The following is a 12,699-nucleotide window of genomic DNA, read 5'->3' as shown; positions in this document are numbered from 1 at the left end:
TATCCATTTTCGGCGATAGAATGTACCCAGGGCCGTCCCTGACATTTTTGGGGCCCTGTGGAAAAAAAATTATGGAGACCCCTTCAATTTCATATATTATCGTCATGAGGGTAGTAAAAAATTAATCAAAGAGTATCACAATCTTCATTTATAAAACAGTGGGAAATTTTACATGGAATTATTTCTAAAAGTGTATAATTGTATAGATATAAAAATATATATGTTTAACAAACAATATTAATATGCAATTGGTGTGTTGGACAATCATTGAATATACTAACCTAACGTCCCAGGTTCAATCACTTGTAAGATCATTTTGTTGAAATTCAATTAATTAAATCTAACTTTAAACATACAAAAAAAAAAAAAAATAGGCCAATCCTAACTACAACAAGATTCGAACCTATGATCATCGGGTATGTTTATAAGCCTCTTACCAACAGACCAAGAGCATCATCATGCTTAGAAAAGGGCGCTCTAATTATCTAAACATAGATTTTCAATTTTTTTTTCTTTTTTTTCCCCCTTCACGTGAGGGCATGTGCCCTCACTATCCCCCCGCAAATCCGCCCCTGGGTTCAAATCTCACAACACTGAATTTGAGGGGTTTAGTTATCCAGAAGGTGTGTATTGTTATGACATTTACTAGGTCTATTAAGATATCATACGAGTAATTACCTTTAACAAACTATTTTTCCCTTCAAATCTTTCCTATGTTAGGAGGGAAAATATTTGACTTGGACGACATCTAAATCTCTTCACTCCCTATTAGAAACTTATATTCGGGAAATATTTCATCTATTATTCAGTAGTAAGTTGTGTCCAATACAATGCATATACTAAGCTATATATACATGATGTGAGACTTCGTATTTACGGAAAAAAATTCTTTTGCAACAGCTATATGATAGGTCCATTTTATATACATTTTAACCCCCTATTTTACCTCTATTTTACATGTCATTTGCACTAATGTTAGTGTTTGTGAGCTAATTCCGTGTTCTAGTTGTACTTGCTTGTTTTCTATTGTGTTTTGTAGGAAATTAAGCTTTTAGTAGCTTTTTCCCGTCAAAGTAGAAAGTACAAGAGTTCACGAGGCTAATGAGAGCAAGTCTTGATCATGCAAAGGAGTTTCGGGAAGCATAGGGGCATTTTGGGAAGAAATTGGAAAACCCGAGCAAGAGAAAACCAATCTTAGTTGGTGGATATGTAAAGAAATGAAATCCAAATGAAAGCCCATGATAAGAGTTTGCATTGGATGCCATAGGATGCTTAAGATACCTTAGACGGACGCATTAAGACATAAGCATCGGATTCCGCATCAACATTAAGTGCAAAGTTAAGACGGAATTAAGAGAAATTTGAGAAATACCACGACCCCGATCGGGGTTGGGTGGCCCGATCGGGGTTAGCCCCCTGTAGCTTATTTCCGTTACTCCCTTCACTCCTATAAATAGAAGCTTTGGTCGACACTTCTTGGACACCTCTTACACATATTTTTCTTCCTAAATTCTCTCTAAATATTAGTAGGTAGTTTAGTTTAGTTTAGTTTTAGTTTATATTAGTTTGTTACAACATTTCTATTATCAAGTTCAAGTTATATTCAAGCTTCATTTCAAGTTATTTCCATTTGCATTTGTTCTTCATTTCCATTTCCTACTTCAAGGTAATTATATTTCTTATTTGCACTATGTTATATATCATTCTAATTAACATTAGTTTAGTTTACAACTCCAACATGTTAGAGTAATTTCCTTTGTCTAGGGAATAAAGGAAGCCATGCATGATTAAGTAATATGTAAATGTCAAAATAAGGATAAGTTAATATTGTATAGTTGTTTCTAACACATGTTTGCACCATAATGTTTAATCTACGTTTAAAGGCCTTATTCATAGATTAAGTTTGTTCATTCATTCTATAAGTCGAGAGGCACGGAATTGAATTAGACTAAGCATGTGTAGTAGGACGACCTAGTCATGGACGAGAGTTTCTCTAGGACCTGTTCTATGGTTGGGACACTAATGCCGAGAGGTGGGTGTCTAATGACCTAAACAATTAGTTAACGTTACCTAATCCGAGTTTAACATGATACATTTATAAATTTGCATGTGTGACCCGATTTCCCTAGACAATCTTTTAATCATATTGTTTTTGCATATTTTCATATATTGTTTTATTCACAGTTTTTACATCATTATTTATAAATCAACTCAATCCCACCAACCATTTTCTATTAAGATAAAACTCATTTCATAACAACTAAATAATAACCACCGAGCTCTCTGTGGAATTCGACACCTTAAATACTACATTCATTTGTTGTACCAAAGGGTATTTTTGCATAGGTGTGCGATAGCCTATCACTATATCTATATACAAGGTAAGGATCAATCAAGGATGATTTTCATCCCCTGATTGTGTATGTACAACAGCTTTTATTTGAACAAGGGACCGTTGGTCTATTACCCCCCCACCCCTCAAGTTGGCGCGTGGAGGTTCGAAATGCCCAACTTGGGTAGTAATTCTTCGAACGGAGCACGACCCAAGGCTTTAGTGAAGATATCTGCGAGTTGATGCTTAGTATGAATGTAGCTTGGAGAGAGCACCCCCTTTTGTATTTCGTCACGAACGAAGTGACAATCAATTTCAATGTGTTTAGTTGGTTCGTGGAAGACGGGATTGCGGGCGATGTGTAAAGCGGACCGGTGTTGGAGCTGGTGTCCTTTACAGTTAGTGCAAGGACTTATAAATCTCTAAAAGGATCAAAAGGTATACTTTTGTATCATAATCAGTTGGTCCACGTTTATCAATAACGGTTGGCTTGCTAGATAAGTTTGACGTTATTGTCATACAGATGGCGGTGATCAACTGGTCCCTAAAAGTCACACCTATAGGATACGTTTGAGAGATGTGACGGTATGAAAATACAGTCATGTAGATGCCAAATTTGACTAACCAGTTAGTCTGAGTTATTTGACTAATAATTAGTCAAAATGTGATGTTGAGATATTTTATTTAATACGGATTAAATAATAATGGCTAAGGCGAATTAAGCAGTTAATTCGTAAATTGAATATAAGCGTTTTATATTTAATTAAATGTATATTGAATATAATTATACAATATCGTCTTTGTCGGACATGTATTAATGTTTCAACTAATCCGTATTATTAGTTGATGCTTTAATAACCGATAACCGATGACGATTTATAACAAAACCGCGTCATATACATTTTAGCGATTTGCGAACCAGACCATGAGCTAAAACTAAAAGGAAGTGGAAGCCCACTTCCCTAGGTAGCCCATGGTCGGCAATGGTATAGACAAAAGAGAGCTCTCTCTCTTTTGCAACCTAATTATAATCATTTGCAAAATAATTAGGGTTTTGAGAAAATTGCCTCTCAAAATTCGGATCTCACATCCAACGAAAACTCACAAAACAATCCTCTCAATATTGCAAGGCAATTAGAGGATTCTTTCTAGCACAAGGGCATTTCTCAGACGATCTTGGGTGCAACAATTAGGAGGAGATCTACTTTGATCTCTCATTGCCGAATTGCACTAGGACCGGAGGTTATTACTTAATCTTTATCGTTTCATTGTGTTTTTCGTTTTATGACTATTAATCACGTATAAAATTTGCGTTATAATCCTTCAATTTATGGGTTTTATACGGATATTACCCTTCAAGTGGTATCAGAGCGAGGCCACGTAAATTTTTCTATGTGATTTTCATCAAACGGATTTTGAATCGGTAAATTTTTGATTAAAATCCTTGCGGCACAAATTTTTTTTCTCGGCAATTTTTTTTAATTGCTGCGTTTTGTTTTGTTTTGTGCCTTGGGATCCGTGTCTTGTATACACGGTGATGGTTATCTTTTGTTTTGTTTTCATTTTGATCTTTGCATATTGTTTTGTAATCGATATTCATCGCAATATGTTAAAGACCTATCAAAATGATTGCATAAAATTTCGTGTGGCAATTTTTTTTGTCTCGGCCAGTTTTTTTGGAAAACCGTGTGGCCTTTCATGTATCTCGGCCTGTTTTTCTTGTTTTTGCATTGATTTGCGTGCCACACAATTTTGTTAGATCGTTCGATCTCTTGTTTTCAATCGTTCTTCACATGTTGTAATTTTAACCGATAATTATTGCAATATGTTGAAGATGTAACAATTGTAGTTTGATTTCTATACGGATTAGATTAAAATTGCAATTGTGTTTTATCAAACCGTTTTGTTTTGATCTCTTATTGCTCTCGTTTTAAGCCGATTGTTTTTTTTTTGGCTTTTTGAGGCTCTCGGCATTTCAGCCTTATAAAAAAAAAAAAAAAAAAATTTCTTTCTGGTACTGTTCACGTACAGCAGTGCAGAAGAAAAAAAAAAAAAAAAATTTTTTGTTTTTTTTTCTCGGCCTTTTATTGCATAAAACGGTTTTATGCTCTCGCTTGATAGTGAAACGGTTCACCCACGTAAAATTAAGTTACTTTAAAACGATTTATAGTAACGTATTATCTCGGATTAAAATTAACTTGACTAAAGCGGTTTTGTCATATAATTTTAATTATCTTTGGTGGTTTGGATAAATTTAACATAATTACGGAATTATGTCACGAATAAATTTAAATTTTAGTTGATGCATTTTATTTATCGTTATTTTGAATGTTTTGAATGCTTTTATTTACGTATTTATTTATTTTGCAAACGGTTGTAACTTAGTGTGGCCTTAGTAGAACGTGTTACCGTAATGATGGAACACGGTCTTGGTTGTATTTTGAGATCTCGTATCTCCTTTTATTTCTTTTAATTACAATTTTTATTTAGAATGTAAATAGGTTTATATTTTGTAAATTTTAATTGTAATTTTGAGAAGACTAAAGAAGGAGACCGGATGCTCACTCCCGCTACATGGACAAAGATGGAACATCAAGACAAGCTTTTCGGGTCCAACGGTGGATTCCAAAGTTGTATTATGTTCTTTTTACTAGGATAGGCCACACTAGGAATTTTTTATTTACGTATTGCATTCATTTATTTATTTATTTTATCGTAACGATAGTATGCATCATATTCCGCCTAAAAAACCAAACCACCTAATTATTGCATGAAAAACCGACTCATGTAGAGGTCACGAGTTAGTTTTCTTTGACATTCTCATGTCACACGATTTAAGCCATCATCTAAATTAATTCATTCACGCAGTTGCTAGTTATTCGTTCACTTAAAATGAATTGAAACTTAGTTGATGGGATCTTCCTCGTATAAACAAAAATTGAGAACGGTCTTTATAGGTCAAACTCCAATGAGTCCCTTCTTCGTCGGTAGGCATAATATGACCCCTTCTACGTCGGGTAAGTTGGAACCGATTGACTTATTTTATCTCAACACTATGGTCACTCGTGCGATCCTGTGATTATGGTGGACTATAGATAGGATTTACAAATCTATCGACCAAGAGTTTTTACTAAGAACTAGCTAAATAGTTGGCTTATCAATTTACGGAAATTGAGTCTTGGGATCACTTGTATTATTCTTGAGGGAGATCAATTATACAAGTGCAATGAGTCTACACGATTAAAATGAATTTTAATAGACTTAAATCACCTCGATGAGTTGCTTATTTCGTTTTGGTTTTTCTTTCTTTTTGAGTGTAGATCACGTTCACATAAACTGCTAATAACAATATGGCTGGTCACTTGAACGACCCAATGCCAAGTGCCACATTGGACCGTGAGTCCTGGCTTCGGATCTTCATGAATCGGATGAATCGACCAACTCGATCAAGAATGATGGATCAAACTTCGCGGATCGGGAGGCGGATTACGGAATCTTGCCGCCGCCGCCGACGGAAGCTCAAATTCCTGCTTGAGCCCATGCCGTCAAACCCAGGCCCCACGGCTGGAGCTAACGAGATCGCTACATATAACGATTTCGTCATGGAAGCGGGTGCGATTAAAAACGTGCTCATTTTTGCAATGGAATCAATTTGCGTAAACGCTTCATAGCCCAAGGTGCAAACAAGATTTTCACCACGCTCACCAAGGAATTCTCGAAAGCACCGAGAATCGTGACCTATGAGCATACCACTCGCTTCTTTGATGCGAGACTCCGAAAGACCAACCGGTTAGCCCACACATTCTCCGCATGATTGAGAATGTCGAGAAGCTGGAGACGCTTGATTGTAAGATCAGCGAGAACATTTTTATTGACCGCATGCTTCACTCACTCCACGATGGTTTTTCGCAATTTAGAGCGAATTACTATATGAATGATTTGAAGAAAAGTCCCCATGAATCGCACTCCCTTCTCGTACATGACGAGAAGGACATGAAGTTCAGTGGGAGCTATAAACAGGATGTTCTCGTTGTGACAAACAAGGGAAAGGGTAAGGGCAAAGCTCAGGCAAACCTAGCAGTAGGTAAACCGAAGTTCAAGAAGTCGGGTCCAGGTAAGAGTGGGCCTGGTGAGTCGAGCACCTCATCAGGCGCGACAAAGAGCAAGAATGAAAACATGGAATGCCATCATTGCCACAAGACTGGGCATTGAAGGCGTACATGTCCTGTTTATCATGAGGACTTAAAGGCAGGTCGTGTTAAACCTGTTGGTATGTCTTCTTCTTCTACTTTTATTCATATGATTGAGATTAACCACGCAAGTTACGGAACTTGGGTACTTGATACTGGTTGTGGTTCTCATCTGTGTAATCATGTGCAGGGGCTCCGAAACATCGAACCCCTCGTAAAGGGTGAGGTGGACCTGCGTGTTGGGAATGGAGCAAGAGTGGCTGCCATCTCAAAGGGGACATATGTGATCCAGACTTCCTAGCGGATTTGAGTTGTCATTATATGACCTTGCTATTATGTACCTAGTCTTTCGAAAAACATTATTTCGGTTTACGCACTTGACAAACTTGGTTTTTCATTTGTAATAGAGAATAATAGTTGCATTTTCTCTTTACACAATATGATTTATGGCAAGGCAGTCTCCATGAACGGAATTTATGTATTAGATCAGACCACCGAAATATTACACGTAATGAATAAAAAGTTAAAGGTTGGTGACAAAGATCAAACGTATCTATGGCACTGCCGTATGGGACACATTAATGAGAAACGCGTAAAACAGCTCATTAAAAATGGAGCTATCTCGGCCTTTGATTTTCAATCATTTGGCACGTGTGAATCATGTCTCATCGGTAAGATGACTCGGATTTCCTTCAAAGGTGTTGGAATGCGCGTTGCTGACCTATTAGGACTCATACACACGGATGTATGTGGTCCTATGTCAATCACCGCACGAGAAGGCTAGAGGTATTTCATCACTTTCACAGACGATTTAAGTAGATATGGCTATGTCTACCTAATGAAGCACAAAAGTGAATCCTTTGAGAAATTCAAGGAATACCGAGAATAGGGTGTAACCTATTGGGTAGAAAGATTAAAACACTGCGTTCGGATCGTGGTGGCGAGTATCTTTCTCACGAGTTTGATCAACACCTTAAAGACTGTGGGATTGCCCTACAGCTAACTCCACCTGGAACACCTCAACTGAATGGTGTGTCCGAACGGAGAAATCGAACACTACTTGATATGGTTCGATCCATGATGAGTCACACCGTGTTGCCTGACTCATTGTGGGGTTATGCTCTTCTGTCACAAACGCTCTAATACTTAACCGAAGTCCGTCTAAAGCTGTTGACAAGACTCCATATGAACTATGGAAGGGAACGGTCCCTAACTTGTCCTTTATACGGGTTTGGGGCTGCGAGGCTTATGTCAAGTGGAGACACGAGGATAAGCTCGGCCCGCGATCGGTCAAGACATACTTTATAGGTTATCCTAAAGGAACACTTGGTCATTACTTCTATTCGCCAACCGAACAACGAGTTTTTGTTGCGGCTAGTGCGACATTCTTAGAGAAGGAATTTCTCGAGAATGCAAAGAGTGATAGAACCTTCGACCTGTCGGAGATTCCAGAACCAAATACCGAGCAACCATTGGAGGAACCAATTCCTTCAATCCCTATTTGCGGTGAATATTCCTGAGGAACCTAGGAGGTCGGGAAGAGTCTCTATTCCTCCAGACATATACATTGGTATGGTCGAGGAACATGACATAGATGACGTTCTACTCCTAACGAGTAGTGAACCCGCAACCTATAAAGGTGCCATGACTAGTTCCGACTCAAAGCTATGGCTTGAGGCCATGCAATCCGAGATGGACTCTATGTATGAGAACAACGTATGGGATCTTGTTGACTTACCTGCTAAGGTTCGTCCCCTTCAATGCAAATGGCTTTACAAGATAAAGCATTCTGTGGAAGGTCAACAAGATATCTATAAAGCACGACTAGTTGCTAAAGGTTTCACCCAAGTGCCAGGTTTGCACTACGATGAAATTTTTGCACCCGTAGTCATGTTGCGTTCCATTCGGATTATCTTAGCGATTGCCGCTTTTCATGACTATGAAATTTGGCAAATGGATGTGAAAACCGCCTTCTTAAACGGCTTTTTGGAGGAAGAGTTGTACATGGTACAACCCGAAGGTTTCATCGAACCTTTACATCCTAAGAAAGTGTGCAAACTTAAGCGTTCCATTTATGGACTTAAGCAAGCATCTCGGAGTTGGAATCATCGCTTCGACCAAGTGATTAAAGAAAATAGGATTTACTCGATCGGTCGAGGAACCATGTCTTTATATCAAGTCGAGTGGGAGCAAGATTGTCTTCCTAATATTGTATGTCGATGACATACTCCTGATTGGGAATGACATACCTCTCTTAACTTCGGTGAAAGTATGGTTGAAAAACCATTTTCGGATGAAAGATCCGGGAGAGGCACAAAGAATGCTAGGCATCCGTATCTATCGAGATAGATCACGACGGATGCTATCTCTCGATCAGAGTCTTACATAGACAAAGTCCTAGAGAGATTCAGCATGACTAACTCCAAGAAGGGGTTTCTTCCCATGGCTCCGGGGGTGCATTTGAGCAAGTCTCGGTCACCGGAGACACCGAAGAGAAAGAGCGCATGACACGGATTCCTTATGCCTCGGCTATAGGATCAATCATGTATGCCATGATATGCACACGTCCAGGCGTGGCATATGCATTAGTATGACAAGTCGATTCCAACAAAGATCCAGGTGAATCACATTGGATGGTCACAAGAACATTCTTAAGTACCTACGGAGGACTAAAGATTGGGCATTGACTTATGGAGGCGATCAAAAGCTATGCGCAACCGGTTACGCAGATGCTAGCTTCCAAACGGATCGTGATGACTCGAAATCTCAGTCTGGATTCGTTTTTACTCTTAATGGCGCTGAAGTCACCGGAAGAGTTCCAAACAAACTCATTACATTCTACGACCGAGTCCGAGTACTATGCCGCGTCTGAAGCTACAAAGGAAGCGATATGGATGCGTCAATTCTTACATGGACTATCTGTAGTGCCTAGTTCGAATGACCCGATCACCATCTATTGCGACAATAGAGGTGCCATCTTCCAAGCTAAGGAGCCAAAGTCTAGCAACAAGTCTAGACATGTACAACGGAAAGCTCATCTAATCCGGGATTACGTGGAGCAAAAGGAAGTAATGATAGAAAAGATTGCTACAGATGATAACATAGCAGATCCTCTCACTAAACCATTACGACAAGATAAGCATGAAGGGCACGTTAATTCCATGGGAATTAAACGTGTTCCTAAGTTGTAGTACTCTTTTATGGATTAGATTCATCCTCTTTTGTACTCTATACGACATCATCGTTTTGATATTTTATATATATTTTGTTTTTCATGTGGATTTGTACGACAAATTTTGAACAACACAAAGTGAACTGAACAAGCATTATATTTTTGGTCCTTAATTACCCACGTGAGCTGATAACTCAAGGTAATTATTTTGTGACGTTGGTTGATGGTGGGTTCAACGAGCCATAAGTCAACAGGTTGACTGACCAATCACAGAGGCGATTTATACGGATATCTCGTAGGACACAATTGTGACATCAACGTGGAGTCCTAAATGTTTTACAACATTCGGTGCCCGGTCGTGGATAGGACCTCCATAGTGATCCTAAGAGTCGATTCTTTTGACTATCGACTGTCTCTTGAGACTAAGGCAGATTTTGGGTGACTTTGGTTTCTTTCTCACGGTCATCCGTAACAGGGGGCCAAGTAGATTGTTTCTGGGTCATTTCATGTTGTGCTTAGATCGGAAGGAGTTCGAGTTGAAGGAGATATTCAGCCTTTATCAGGTACTCGACATTTCTCAGGGCCACTCGAGGAGTCAGAATCGAAATGCATGGCCATGCTCGGATACGGATTCGTTTTATCAGTTAAGTTACTCTCTAGTCGGGGAAACCACTCTAGATACAGATCGATTGTAAAATACGACCTTTGCGGATCCGGATCTGCAAATTGTTTTACATTGAGTGGGAGAAATTTTAAATGAATATGAGAATCGGTTATCGCACATACACTTGTACGGACAAGTGGGAGTTTGTTGGAGGTGGTGTCCTCCAGTTAGTGCGGATAACGTCATTGCACATACACTTGTACGGACAAGTGGGAGCTTGTTGGGGCTGGTGTCCTTTACAGTTAGTGCAAGGACTTATAAATCTCTAAAAGGATCAAAGGGTATACTTTTGTATCATAATCAGTTGGTCCACGTTTATCAATAACGGTTGGCTTGCTAGATAAGTTTGACGTTATTGTCATACAGATGGCGGTGATCAACTGGTCCCTAAAAGTCACACCTATAGGATACGTTTGAGAGATGTGACGGTATGAAAATACAGTCATGTAGATGCCAAATTTGACTAACCAGATTAGTCGAGTTATTTGACTAATAATTAGTCAAAATGTGATGTTGAGATATTTTATTTAATACGGATTAAATAATAATGGCTAAGGCGAATTAAGCAGTTAATTCGTAAATTGAATATAAGCGTTTTATATTTAATTAAATGTATATTGAATATAATTATACAATATCGTCTTTGTCGGACATGTATTAATGTTTCAACTAATCCGTATTATTAGTTGATGCTTTAATAACCGATAACCGATGACGATTTATAACAAAACCGCGTCATATACATTTTAGCGATTTGCGAACCAGACCATGAGCTAAAACTAAAAGGAAGTGGAAGCCCACTTCCCTAGGTAGCCCATGGCCGGCCGAATGGTATAGACAAAAGAGAGCTCTCTCTCTTTTGCAACCTAATTATAATCATTTGCAAAATAATTAGGGTTTTGAGAAAATTTCCTCTCAAAATTCGGATCTCACATCCTACGAAAACTCACAAAACAATCCTCTCAATATTGCAAGGCAATTAGAGGATTCTTTCTAGCACAAGGGCATTTCTCAGACGATCTTGGGTGCAACAATTAGGAGGAGATCTACTTTGATCTCTCATTGCCGAATTGCACTAGGACCGGAGGTTATTACTTAATCTTTATCGTTTCATTGTGTTTTTCGTTTTATGACTATTAATCACGTATAAAATTTGCGTTATAATCCTTCAATTTATGGGTTTTATACGGATATTACCCTTCAACCGGTTGTCACAATGAAGCTGGATGGGATGGTTTTGAAGGGCACCGAGAAAATCAAGAAGGCCTTTGAGCCATTTGAGCTCGCAAGTGGCATGAGCCATGGAGCGGTATTCTGCGGATGATAATGAGACCGTTTTCTGTTTCTTTGTCTTTCATGATATTGGTGAAGTGCCTAGAAGTACGAGGTATGCCGAGATAGAACGTCTCGTAGTTGGGCAAGCCGAGTAATCGGCATCACAGTATGCTTGTAAGTGTAGGTCACTAGTAGCTTTAAGAAGAATCCCTTGGCCTGGTGCATTTTTCAAATAGCGCACAACCTGTAGTGCGGCATCCCAATAATCCATCGTTGGAGCATGCATGAATTGAGCAAGTATATGGACGGAGTAAAGGAGTTCGGGACGAGTTATGGTTAGATAAACAAGGCGTCCCACAAGACGGCGGTATGGTTGAGGATCTTGCATAGGTGGAGTCGTGGAGATGCCCAGTTTGTTATTTGGTTCCATAGGGATACTTGCCGGTTTGGACCCTAGTAAACCCATCTCTGTTAAAATATCGAGAGCATATTTGCGTTGGAAAATAAATATCCCGATGTCATTTCGAGCTATTTCTAGCCCAAGAAAATATTTTAGTATCCCCAAATCTTTCATGTGAAAGCATGTGCTTAAGTATTCTTTGAATTTTTTGATAACTGCGGTATTGTTCCCACAAATGACAAGATCGTCGACGTAGATAAGAACATGGACCTCAATGTTGGTTTTAAGCATAGAAAAGAGACTATGATCATATGGGTATTGTTTGAATCCATAAGAAATAAGAGTGGAAGCTAGTTTTGCATACCAACATCGAGGGGCTTGACGAAGACCATATAAAGACTTGCGCAACCGGCAAACTTTCCTGTTGGTGGCTGCCGAGAACCCAGGTGGTGGTTTCATGTACACTTCTTTGGAGAAGTCACCATGTAAAAAGGCGTTATGAACGTTCATTTGATGGAGAGACCATTTCTTCGCGGCTGCGATGGCTAGTAGTGTACGAACCATGACTAATTTGATCGTGGGAGCAAAAGTTTCGTGGTAGTCAATTCCTTCTATTTGCTTGTTACTCATGACGACCAAACGTGCCTTGTAGCGTTCTATCGAGCC

The sequence above is a fragment of the Silene latifolia genome, chromosome 4 (genome assembly GCF_048544455.1).
Source record: "Silene latifolia isolate original U9 population chromosome 4, ASM4854445v1, whole genome shotgun sequence".
In the NCBI taxonomy this organism is placed as follows: Eukaryota; Viridiplantae; Streptophyta; class Magnoliopsida; order Caryophyllales; family Caryophyllaceae; genus Silene; species Silene latifolia.
The sequence above is the reverse complement of the archived record's forward strand: the minus strand, read 5'-3'. Positions refer to the sequence as shown.